This window comes from Pyxicephalus adspersus, chromosome 9, assembly GCF_032062135.1.
Source record: "Pyxicephalus adspersus chromosome 9, UCB_Pads_2.0, whole genome shotgun sequence".
Classification (NCBI taxonomy): domain Eukaryota; kingdom Metazoa; phylum Chordata; class Amphibia; order Anura; family Pyxicephalidae; genus Pyxicephalus; species Pyxicephalus adspersus.
This window is the reverse complement of record NC_092866.1, coordinates 1,388,360-1,402,035: the sequence shown is the minus strand read 5'-3', so window position 1 is coordinate 1,402,035 and position 13,676 is coordinate 1,388,360. Positions and strand designations below refer to the sequence as shown.

At 37.6% G+C, this 13,676-nt stretch overlaps 1 protein-coding gene and 1 long non-coding RNA gene across 3 annotated transcripts in view; one reads left to right on the top strand and one right to left on the bottom strand.

Moving 5' to 3' along the window:
* Positions 1–13,676, top strand: part of ZNF469 (zinc finger protein 469) — a 232,239-nt gene that overhangs the window by 127,114 nt on the left and 91,449 nt on the right. The window lies entirely within an intron of this gene.
* LOC140337607 (uncharacterized) overlaps positions 10,858–13,676 on the bottom strand; it is a 69,377-nt gene continuing 66,558 nt past the window's right edge. Inside the window, exon 3 of the long non-coding RNA XR_011922102.1 lies at positions 10,858–10,920. This is a non-coding gene — a long non-coding RNA (uncharacterized lncRNA). The remainder of the gene's footprint in view (positions 10,921–13,676) is intronic.

The following is a 13,676-nucleotide window of genomic DNA, read 5'->3' as shown; positions in this document are numbered from 1 at the left end:
GGGGGAAATCTCCCCATTGTGGGAGGAGCAGAGACACAAACTACTCTGTCGAAATCTCCCCATTGTGGGAGGGGCAAAGACACAGACACAAACTACTGGGGGAAATCTCCCCATTGTGGGAGGTGCAGAGACACAAACTACTGAGGGAAATCTCCCCATTGTGAGAGGAGGAGAGACACAAACTACTGGGTGGAAATCTCCCCATTGTGGGAGGGGCAGAGATACAAACTACTGGGGGAAATCTCGCCATTGTGGGAGGAGCAGACACAAACTACTAAGGGAAATCTCTCCTTTGTGGCGGGGGTGGAGACACAAACTACTGGGTGGAAATCTCCCTATTGTGGGAGGGGCAGCGACAAACTACTGGGGGAAATCTCCCTATTGTGGGAGGGGCAGCGACACAAACTACTGGGGGAAATCTCCCCATTGTGGGAAGGGCAGAGACACAAACTACTGGGGGAAATCTCCCCATTGTGGGAAGGGCAGAGACACAAACTACTGGGGGAAATCTCCTCATTGTGGGAGGGGCAGAGACACAAACTACTGGGGGAAATCTCCTCATTGTGGGAGGGGCAGAGACACAAACTACTGGGGGAAATCTCCCTATTGTGGGAGGGGCAGCGACACAAACTACTGGGAGAAATCTCCCCATTGTAGGAAGGGCAGAGACACAAACTACTGCCACTAAAGTCTTAAAAAGGTATAAGTATGAGGAAATGTTTTAATACGTCTTTAGAGCATGCACAGTAATATGTATAATATAAATTGATCTGAAATTGTGAGTCGTGAAAAAATGGCAATTCACAGTTTTATGTTTAAGAATCTTTTAAAATGAAAATAATTGAGTTTTTTTGTGATTTATACAGGAAGACATTGAACATTTTAATAGAAAGATCAGCAAAAAAAAAGGAGTATCTCAAAACAGGTTTCCTTAAGATCTTACACAGTTCACAACTTCTAACAGAACAGAATGAAATATATCATGTATTACATAAATGATAAGGCACCCTGTGAATGTGTCCCACTTTACCCACCATTTGGCTCATTTTTACACAAAGATCTATTTGGGAAGGTATCACAGGAACTTTAACCCCCCACTGCACCCTCACGTGTGCAGGAAGTGTGGTAAGGTTTTCTGGCTTCTTCTGGGTCTGTAGGAGTTAACAAATATACTGATAGCAGGAGAGTCCTTTGGAGTGATCTAATATCTTGCAGCTGGTTGATGGTGGAGAGGGGAGTATTTATCAAAGCTGTTTGATGTTGTTTTGCTCAGAGGAAGAGAAGGCATTAATTGTGGAAGAAATCAAGCTGTTTCTATTAATGTGCAAGGCTCTTTCCAGGAAGAGCTGTGCACTGCATGCTGCTTCACGTTTATTGTCCTCTTACGTATTTGTGGTTGAGCACCCTGTGTGAGAGTGTTAACGATTACTGCTGACAATCCAGGGAATAGCGGCAAAGTCTTAGGTAGATGCTGCTCTCCTGCATAGAATATACTTCAAAATTATTCTTTTGACTCCTAATTCCAAGTACACTTATATAGGAGAGAAATCATCTCTATGAAACACCTTCAAATTCTAATCCCCACTTACATTTCTAAAGAAATGTCTGCCTCAGCCTGTAACTAAGCTTTGAATCTGTGCCAAATCACTACAGCAGTAACTGAAATTAGATTAGACAAGAACAGTAGTGAATGCTAGAGACTGTGGTGGATCTTGGGGGCCAAGCAAACTTTGAATGGCATAGCAATCTGTTGTAAAACTTTTAAAAGGAAATTGCATAATATGTAATATTAAGCTTTCACATGCATCATGATGCACATTTACGTACAATTTTAATGCATTTATAATTAATTAAAGGACATGTGTGTTAATGGGCCTTTGGGTCACATGCTATTCTATACACATTGTTATTTGAATCTCAGTCTTTAGCAACACTGTGCACAGATGTGAACCATATCTGTGCTGTGCAATGCTTGAAAGAATGTAAATGGTGGAGGTACATTAAAATGTTGTTCATTCAGCTACTCTTATGCTTTCCATAACCCTTTGCCAAACTATGAAGCCAGAGGTTTGGAGCCATCTTCCAAAGTTGTGATATGATGATGAGTCCAAAGTTGTGATATGAGGGGGGGCATTTGGTATCAGTGACCAATATCTTGGTATTTGTGTTATCAGTCATGAGTCACTGTACTGCAGGTGCTGACACATCAATTTTGTGACTTGTAACTGATCCCTTGGCCATCCGTGAGGGAACATGCTTTCCAACGGCTAGCATTGTAAGAGTCATTTATCCCGCTGACTACCACACTAATATAATGTGAGCTGTGCATATAGTAATTATGGCAGAGGTTCCTTAAAACCTGAAAATTATTTGAGGGGTTCCACTATGGTAAAAAGGTTGAGAAACGCTGCTTTATGGGTTCTGCTTTAAGCTAAACTTGGTGAAAAATGGCATGAACAAATGGAACCAATGGATCATTTACTACTTTGCAAAATTATCTTTTACAGTTTGACTGGTTTTTTTTTTGTAAAAGGAACAATGTTTCGATAGAGAGGTTTGCCTTGACCTAAAATCTATTTTATACTGTCCACAAATGCTTTATTGACAGCAGAACTGCGACCGGGCAGTGAACTTACAATCTGTTTCAGCAGTGCCCCGTTTTCTCTGAAACAGATGATCATGCAAATGTGGTTGTCTGCAATGAGGCCAGGAGCAGCAGTGCTAGGGACACAAATATGCTTTGAAGACAGACGCCAAGCTTGGCGCTGATAGAAACTCTGCAGATTGATGCATTAATAGCAGGATGGATGCTACCTTTTCAGCACAGCCCAGAAATAATAAGCTGCTAAGATAATAGCGTGCTCTGACATCACATTGACTGTCTGGCTCTCTGCCACGCCAATCTAACGGAAGGTGTAAACTCAACGCTCAGATGTTCCAGATTATTCACAAGAAATGTCTACTTTATGTGGAATCTATACTCTAATGATCCCGAAAAGTACCTATTATCTTTCTACTTAGTACTTCCCCATTTGCTGGGTATGCCTACAATTCTCACTCACTGAACAAAGTCCACATTAACACTCAATAGAAATAGCAGTACATAACTAATCATGAAAAAAAAATCTATCAGAAATACATAGGCCCTATATCTAATCTATCACTAATCTAAAGCTTAAAACCTAATTCATCAGTATTTGTCCACCAGTAACATCTCAGAAGGAGCTTTGAGTTAGAAATGACATTAGTTGAAATTGGTGTCAATGAAACTTATTCATCAATCTTCACAAAATGTGAACTATCAGTCATGGTTCACAAAGAACTCAGATTCAGGAAAATTACTGATAAAAAGTATGTTTGTCTAATTGCTAGCTTTGAAAACATTTTTTTTTTTCAAAAAACAATAATACAGCTTATTCTTCTATACTTGTTTTATATCCAATTTAATACAATCCACCTTACATAACCAACCTTTTACCTTTATAAATTAAAAATGTAAAATTATTAATGATAGTTTATTAATATATATATATGATAACAGCAGACCAATTAAAAATTTTTTTTAAAGTGGAACTAAACTCATCACTCCTCAATCTATCCCAATACTGACATCAATCATCCCTTTTCTAGGGGTCGGATCTTCAGATATGTTAAGTGTCCAGGCCAGAATGATGTTATTCCAATGCTTTTGCACAGTAGTTCATTTATTTCCAGAATTTGAGGTGAACCAAGATCTATCTGCACATCTCAAAAATCTAATTTTGCCAGTTCATAACACTAATAAACTAAGGCTACGTACACACATGCAAACGTTGAAAAGAATTGATGAGCGATCGGCCGATAATCTTAACAAAAAAAAGTGCACGACTGACCAACGACGCCGACGAACAAGGAAAGTTGACCAAAATAAGTTGTACATGGATGGCCTAACAGAATCCAATTAAAAAACAGTCTATGTTCCTGTCCCTTCTGCTAAACTGACCTGGACACAAATCATTAGTAGCAATAGTCTATCCTTCATTTCCCTCACCCCTACATGTAATTCTGTTGTCAAAAAAGCCAACAATAACACCTTTTAGAAGAAAGGGCTTTATTTCACACTGTGCTTTCTCAAATATTCATTTATAGTAACTTTACTAGTAACTACTCTAATAAATTAATTGGTATTGTCATGGTAAAATATTAATTCTCCATGATTTTTTTCTTATGTAAGCCATTGTGCTTTCTGTATATAGAAATGAACCATCAAAGCAATCCATTAACTGATAAACATCTTTCTTCAAATCCCATATAACATCCTTCAAATGGATAAAGAGAGGTCAGCATATAGTGTTCTGTTACTCTAATATGAAGAAACAATCTCCAAAGAAAAGATCTAAACATGAAAGGCATTAGATTTTATACACATATCAAAATAGTTCCTTCTATAAAACAAGAGGCACAAGATGAAGGAGGCAATTTAGTCTCTTGGAAGCAGAAATGAAACATTATCCTTTGTTTAAACATCTCAATCAGATGTCCCAAGATAGTTTGTGTCAGAAATGAAAAAGGCACAGGTTAACAGATTTAAACTGAAAATTCCTGGCTAAGGATATACAAATATTATACTTTATATCAGGTAATTTGCAGATTTTTTATTGTAATGAGGAGGCTCTAGCCGGCAATTCTAGACATTTTCCTAGAAAGAGGAAGACGATTGGAGGGTCCCAATGCTGGTGGTGATAGGCCTGAGGAATGTTGGAAAAGTACACAAAAAAGGACCTGCTTTTTAAATCATCGATCTATGAAATCCAGATATAGAGTCCCTGAGAGACTAATAGAACCGTGTTGCAAAGTTTTAAAACGTTTGCTATACCCCTGACTCAGCCATGGAGCCATCCTGTACTAATCTAAAGTAGATACATATCAGGAAAACTATATAAATTGTTGTGATGTGTGGGTAACAAGCCAGCTATGCACCTCTGCCACTGTGCATGTTGCTTCTAAAAAGAATTATTGTTGAGAAATTGCAGATATCAGCATAATGGATTTTTCTTGGTACCAGAAATCACCAATTTATAAACAAAATTTTTCTAGGAAATCTGCTCCTTGGAAGCTGTGTTCCTCTGTTATGTGATTTAAGTTACGTATGGTATACTCTCATTTCATTTATGGAAGAATCTACTGGGCCATATGTAACCATAAAGCTATGTCCAGACCAGGGGTGTCAAACTTAAATACACAGAGGGACAAAATTAAAAACTTAGACCAAGTCGGGGGCCAAACCTAAAATTTATTGAAAAACATTGAGGAAGTTTACTACTTCATTCATAACTAACAAAAACAAACCCCTCTACACACTTCAGGGTTGAAAAGACTAATTTCTATCTATCTATGCAGCCTGTGTGTTATTCATCCTCTCACATCACAAGTTTATCTGACACTAAATATTACACTATGCAGTCTCTAATGGATTGAAACAAACACAATGCCCCTGGTAGTCAGGCACCATCATTGCCTAGGCTTTGAGTCACATGATGGGTGTACAGGAATAATGTCTATGTATTGCATGTATTGAAAATGATGATGTGAGGTGGTAACGCGGGAGGGCCAGATGTAGTTTATGTTCAGAATTCTTTGGAGGGCCAACAAAAATGACCTTGAGGGCCTGATTTGGCCCACGGGCCAGAGTTTGACACCCCTGGTCTAGACATTGAGACAAAAAGAATATTAATTCCTATTTAACCCCCAGTGTTATGGAACTACTTACAAAAGCAACTTGTGCTTAACAAAGACAATGACATCTTGGTGCCACATGGGTTTAGTGCCTACCCTCTTCTAGTAGAAATACACTCAGATAAGGTGCATGGTTTGCAGTATGTATAGCAGGATCACTGGATCATCTTTTGTTGTGATTGGGTATGAACCTATTGTATAAGGTTCATTACAGGCTACTCTTTGTCATGTACTTACATTATTGTTCTAGAAAACTATATGAGGGGCATTCGTCCACTGACCATTAGTTGAATGGGGCACTTCTCTTATCAGCTAAGAAAGTCCTTGTCCCACTAACCAATCCACAGCGGACTTTCTCCAGTGGCCATCTTGGTAAACAAGATGTGTTGTAACATGCTGTGCAGGTACTTCTTTTTTCGCTGATGTGATCCATTCTACAGCACTCCACATGGTTGCTGGTACTTTTAGTTTCTCACCATCTTGTAACATGTAGGTTGCCGAGGTTTATACTAGACAGCTATAACTGACGAGAACAGTTTACTTGATGAGAATGTATCACAGATCTCAGTTATAAACAACCCGCTATCCTGTCTTATTGGAATTTACTCACAAACACTGTTCAAATAAAACCATTTCAAAAGATCATATGGCACAAATCATTGTACTGCAGCTGACATGCATAAAATGTAATTCTTTTATTATGTTTATTGTTCTATAGAGGTTTAGCTTGGCAACTTCAAAAAGCAGTTTGGACAACATAAAGAAAGAAGTATATACTAAGAATTTTCTAGAAAGCAAGTCACCTAATTCAAACAATGAGTTTGGATCGCATGTTTCACGGAATCTGGTTTTTAATTATTTTTAATAACCAAATAGTTCCTAAAACAAAATGGGACTGGTAACTATATTTTTATATCTGACTCCCCTTCATCGGGACTGACCAGAATAGAAGATTAATGAATTTAAAATGTGTAGTTGTCTTTAATGACCTTCAGAAAATGATGACTACTTGGCTGCCTCTGGCTTTCATACTTTAAAAAGTGACTTGGGACAAGAGTGAAGATCAGAAGATTCACCTCCATTGACTATATGCTTTTTTTATGAACATTAACTCTGACTATGACTAACACTTTTATAAGGATGGTGCATTGATGGTCTACTTCAAATTTCTCTTGGTCAGGTCCACATTATGTGATTGTTTTATTGGTTTAATAGAGTTATTCTCCGCTCTGACTGGAAAATGAACCCCAGGGCAGAGTGGAGCCAGAATAAAAGCCATGTGGAAAGAATGTGAAGGTGATTCACCTCTGAAACTGATACAAATCAGCGGTCATCCTAGGTAAGGTGATGACAGGAAGAGTTAGTCTGATCTTAATAATTAGCTGGCATCTGAAAGACTCGGCCCTCGTGTCCATTCCTACAATTGAGGGATTGAGGAGCCCACTAAACGTTTTACACTGTCATATACAGGTGGCTTTAGGAATTACCAATGACTTACATAAACCTGAATGTGCAAAGAGAAATCACTGATATCCCAGAGAACATTCTCAAAAACAGGTCCAAAAAGGACTGAAATATACAGTATATCACAAAGAGGCTACATAGAACACTATGGAAAAGGTGGTTTTGCCTTGTAGAGCAGAAGCATATTGCTGCCTACTCTCCAGCAGCTTAGATGTGTACTTTTCCCCCATTATACATTCAGTTTGTTCCTTTACATCTATGGTCCATGGAATAGTTCCCTGTAAGCCTAGGCTCCTCTTTTACAGCTACGAACACACAGTTTGAGACCCAAATGTGAGTGACGGCTCTAGGTCTCCACTAATGAACCAATGTTATCCGTGTTAGGGTAAGCTGACTGCGCACCTATAAAGAAATACTTTTCTCAAAAACAACAATATACAGTTTAAAAAAAAAAATCCACTTTAGTTTGTCCATTTACCTGAAATGACAATTTAATAAACCTTGGTGTATGAAAGATATGTATGTCTATAAAAAGCAAACCTAAACATTCTAAAAGCAAAAGATCAGCAGCCATCCACAACACAAATGGCTTGAAAAAGCTATTAGTACACAGTACACCAAAATGCACAGTACATCATCGTAATATTTGTAAGCATAAAAAAATATTTTCAGGGATACGGAAAGACACACTTGAGCATAGATAAACAAATCAAAGATACCTAGAGGTCTACAAAAACTAAGTGATGATCCCATCACTGACAGATGTGCAAACTGGAAGTGTGGAACTTTATTAGGAATAGTACCTTGTAAACTGTGTTCGTGAGAAGGGGATCTAAATGTTTTTCAAGCTGGACAGACTTGACACATAAGAGCTCTTGACACTCTCATTAGTTTGTGTATTCCTGCTACTGCCATTATTGTTTTATGATGCTCTTGAGGAAAGAAAAGCCCCAGTATATATATATATATATATATATATATATATATATATATATATATATATATATATATTATATATATATATATATTGAAGAATTCAGTGTGTTGAGAAGAAATTACCATTTATGAAGCTGAACACTAAAAATAGAAAGGGAAGAAAGTGGTCACACAATGAATATGCTAAAAGGTAATAAATAAATAAGGTGATATTAGTTCTTACAAGGATCACAGAAGATAAACTGAATTTATAGGCCTCTGTGACTATGCAATATACTATACAAGTTACTAAAAATTCTACGCTTCTGCCTGCCTTATTACAGGATATCCTAACCATAGAACTACAATGAAATATAGTGTCGCAGTTCTTAGATGTAGCCGCTGCATTAGTTGCCTTTTTCCCCTACTTTCACCCAGCGATCCTGCCAGTAACACTATTCTTGTGCTAAGTTGGCAATGCTAAATTATTGTACAGGTAGTCCCCGAGGTAAGGACTTCCAAAATAAAGACGACTCCTAGATACATTCAACTTAAGAACAGACCTACAGTCCCTAGCTAATATGTAACCCAGGGGCTACCTGTATTGTATTAATGGGGAGCACACTGGGGGTGATTTAGGACTACAGAACACCTCTACCTTTCTTTAACTCTCAGGAGGAAGGTGTGCTGTATTCCTCAGAGAAAAATGGGAAAAAATGTAAAAACAATGAAATAAGTTAACTGTTGTAGTTTACATATTCTTTTAACATATTTTAACAGCTTCAAAGGCTGTAAAAGTATAATTTCATAAAGAATCTGTAATATTCTTATATTAGCTTTAGTTTACCTTTGTAATTGTGTAAAAATATCACAAAATTTACAATGCACTCAATATTGGTTAATAACTTTAGCACCCCTCTCTACCTTCCATTGTTCTCCAATGCCCGACCAATTTCACTGAAATTATCTGTAACTGTTGGGACATTTGTTTGGGCTAATAGTCAACACTGCCTTACCTAATTAGAGTATGTCTGAACATTCCAGATATTAGGTGTCTGTATAAGAATCTAATACCTGTATAAATCTTGTGTATTAAAAATATACAAGGTCGGGCAATGCTCTTGAATGTTTAGAGGACTTTTTTCTATATGAAGGAGGAGCTCAAAATCAGTTGTAACCAAAAGTTGAAAATTTTTTTCACTGATCAGTTTATTGGAACAGATCAATCTGAAGCCAAAAAGTCTGAATGTGTGTACCAGCTTTAATTCAGATGCTATATATCTTGCCATTTAAATGTAAACTACATTAGACAGAGAAAAGGAAGGCTGAAGTGACTGACAGCCACGTCTTGTCCAGACACAGGTAGAGGGAGCTCCGACTGAGACCTACTCATCTGTCTGCAACTCGCTATTATTTGAGTCACCTATGATGAAATGCTTACTGGCATAAACCAGATGTGTCTCTAACCATGTTTTATATCACTGGGATCATCTAGTGCTTCTATATTTAGAAATCCGCGATATTAACTAAAGATGAAGTTTAATGCTCCAGAAGTCAAACAGGTGAAGGGGGTAATTGCATTTTCAGAATATTAAGAAACTAATTTGTTGTGATAAAATGGGTTCATAACCTGAAATCCGAAAAATGCTAAAGTTACTACAGGTCCTGGGTTAATCTAAGCAGTGTGTTCTGTACATTCTGTATGACATATGAAGTCACTCTCTGAGAGAGACACTTTATCTTGACAAATATTTGCCAACTTGACCCATACAGTAAACTAGAACCAGGGTATGGATATTGATGTATTTAAATAACCCTAACAAGCTGTAAATTAGCTTTAAAACAAGCTAGAAGCTTTGAATCTTCAGGTAGAGTAACTATTCTGCAAGGATCACATAAGAGACTATAAAGTGGAGTTGTAGTTGGTTTCCAATCTGCTTAAAAAAACTTGCAATTTCTTTTCTTTAGAGGGCTGTCAGGCTGCCAAATCATTGTTACATATTCTCTGTTAAGAGAGTGAATTGCTTCACAGTAACTGCAGCTACAAAGCTCAGAAAGGGCATATTCAGCAATATTTTAATTGCAGCATTTCTTGCTCCCAGGCATCTATTTTGAACTGCTAGGTGACCAAAGCCGTTATGGGTTGCCACTGCTAGGTCTTTTTAGTTGTTTGCAAACCCCTGTGCAAGCATTTGCAAGCAGCAGAAAAATCCCAGCAGTGGTACATGATTTTTTTTTTCTTGCATCCACGTGGGGAAAAAAATGCTAGCATAGGCAGTGACAAGTGGTTCCAATTTATGCCTTTGGACTGCTTGCAAATACTGCTAGTATAGAAAATACTCAAATGTTCACAAATACTCTAACACCCCTTAATGGAAAATACCAAATGTGAATATTTCACACTTATCAGGGGATGCATCATTCCAATGCAGACAGAATAACTAGACGGGTCATTAACACCATTTGCAAATCAGACTTCTACTGCTTTGTCTTCAAAATGTAAATTCTTTAAAAGAAATGTGAAGAAGGATGGAAATACGCTTTAAAGTTACAGAGCAGGGAATTAGCAGATCATCCAGTGACTGATGAAATATTAAAAAAAAAACTCTCCTGTCTGTTTCCAAGGCAACCTATTTTATCACCTCATTATTTTCTTCCCAATGTCAGCTTTTAAACATTGACACCCCTAAACCTTGTAGACATCTCTTTAGTTGAATAGACTCGGAAGTTAGGTTGTTTCTGTAGACAAGGAAACTCTTTATAGTCAGATCACATATCCTACCTCATTTAGGACAGACGTCTTCTGCTTATATCATACCAGGATTCCTAAATAAAAAAAGAACAAAGATATGTAATCATCAAACATGCACAACAACCAAGGAGATAATATGGGTTGCAGTTGATTGGTGTAACAGTTAAACAATGAAAGATACAAAGTAATTTGGTGCTTTGGAATACTACATACTGCACACTATTATAGAATGAGTTTATTTGATTCCTGTGCTGCTTCAACCCTAATGATTTTACTAATTATGGTGAAGACAATCAGAAGAACTAAATCCTGGAACAAATTAATGGTAATGGTTCAATTTATGTTAGGTAGAATGGCGTTTGTTACTATCTTCCTGTGAGCCTAAAATATTACTTTATATAAAAAGTTTTGAAAGTCGTTGGGTTAGTTTTGGTAATAACTTTAATTTATGAAAGTAAACATTTATGGTAATAGACATTAACACTTTGCTCATTTCAAAACAAATGCCATTTATGAACCTTCATAAGCAATAATAAAGGGTTCTTCCCCAGGGGCAACACTTAATAGCTTCCCCAGTTCAACACAAGAGCTCTTCAACAATAACACTTTGTACTGTGAGTCAAACCACCTCCTCATTTCCTCTAGGACCCCTGCTGGCTTATAGCTGAGCGGAGTAACTGTATATCTCCAGAGCAGGGATTACTTGAATCTTGTGTACTTTAATTGTGATAAGTTATTTGCCAAACTGTTATACCCCTGGGATATAACAGAACGTAGGAGGAAGAGCATTCCAGCGTAGTGATCTAAGATCCAAGTGATGCCTTCTCCTCAGCTCATTAATATAATTCTTGGGTCCTGTAGTGAATTTTCAGGCGATATCCTACACCCATCACAGATTGATTGATTTTTGTAGTTAGCATAAAGCAAAAGGTTTCCAGGTCAGTAAAGCAATTTGACAGTATATAGTTTGTTTCAAGCATTCTCTCATGTTAAAAAGTTGGGAAAGACAGACTTTAAAGAGGAACTAAACTAAAAACTGCCCCAAAAAAAAAAAATTCACTTACCTTCAATCTCCCTGGGCAGTCCGACCCCTCCGGGGATGTCTTGTATCTGGTTCAGCGTTGTCCCGGCATCCGTCCTGGAGCCAGTGCTCCAGACGCCACCATCTTCATCTCTTCTTCTGGGTTCTTCATCTTACGTCACCCGACCCAGGCACGAGATTGGGTGATGTAGGATGAAAAAAGATTTGCCGATCTCACTGGGCATGCATGAGATTGGGAAAAAAAGTTTTCCCCACGAAAAGGCTCCTTCTGCGCATGCCCAAGAACAACAGCATTTTTACCTTACAGGGTTGTCTACCCTTTTATGTAAAGTGAAAATTCTGCATTTACGTATGCTTTAACATTAAAATGACCAATTCACTGGCTGTTCCACAGACATTAATTTCAAACAAATGACTACTGGAGGGGGTGGGGGGCAAAAGTCCATCGATGAAAACAATACCATTGGTATTTGTACTTCTTTATTTAAAAATAAAACCAAAAAGTGAACCTGTCATATGTAAAAACACTGTCCACTGTCAGAATTTAGTCTTTCTGGTGTTCAATCTTTTGCCTTTTCTTTCCGGTGTTCCTGACCCTGAACAAGTATGATGAGAGTCCTAAATGAACCAGCAAGGAACTAGCAGCTTTTAAAATACCTGTCACTGGCAACACAAATATTTATTAAAGACCCCAATTGGATTCACGTTAATGTATGTACATGAATATTTGCTACACCACATAAAACCTTCTGCTATTTCAGTAAAGCCTTGTTGACATTATTTCTGCAGTGCATGATTTAATGATGAGGGCTGCAGGCAGTTTTCATAGAATCTATAACATTTTATCTACAATCCTTTCAAAGAGTTTGTGAATACCTAGAAGCAGGCAGAATTCACTAACAGAAGAGTAAGGTGTGACTGACAGAGGAATGCAATGTCTTGTCATTCTAATGAAGATGGCCCATGTTACTAATGATGATTACATAGTAAAATAAATAACCAGCTTGCAATACCACCACACAGATCACCTTCATAGCTCTACCACAAATCTACTGATAAATCAACAGTAAGCAAGCAGCTGAGTACTGGGGGTCTTTCTTTTACACACTTGACTTCAGATGGCTGCAAAATGCATATCATATCTTATAAAGTTATGTTACAATTCAAGCTAAACTTTCTTTGTGCATAAACACTTTGTAAGTGTGCACAGCCTTGTGATATGACAGAAAGTGATGCCACTACTACTACCTTACATAAAAATATATATTTGTATTTAAAAAGAAAAAAGTCTTGTTGAAAGAACAGGCATGCTGTCACCATATCAATGTCATGTCTATCCAGACTAACATACAAAAGCATTTGGAAGCCTAGTGCAGTCTGTCAGAGATTCCAGTCTAATCAAATGATCATATCAGGGCTTGGGGCCTAAAAGCTGGAATGATGATCAGTGATGTGTGAGAGGGACGACATTAATGTAGAAAATAGCTGCTAGAAATAGGAATGGATAAAATGAGACATATCCTGGCCCCTGCCGGCCAGTCATCTACTGCACTTATTGACAGTATTGGCAACTAAAGCTATCAGGAATACATCTAAGAATTTTCAGGAAGTTTACAGAGCTTTTTGCTAGATATGTGTGTCTAGCTAGATAAAAAACAAACTCTCCCCCAGAAAAAGTTTCTGTATATATACACATTTATAGATTATATATGTTAGATATTTTCTGCATGGGAGGAGCAGAAACACAAGATACTCCGGTGAAATCTCCCCATTGTGGGAGGGGCAGAG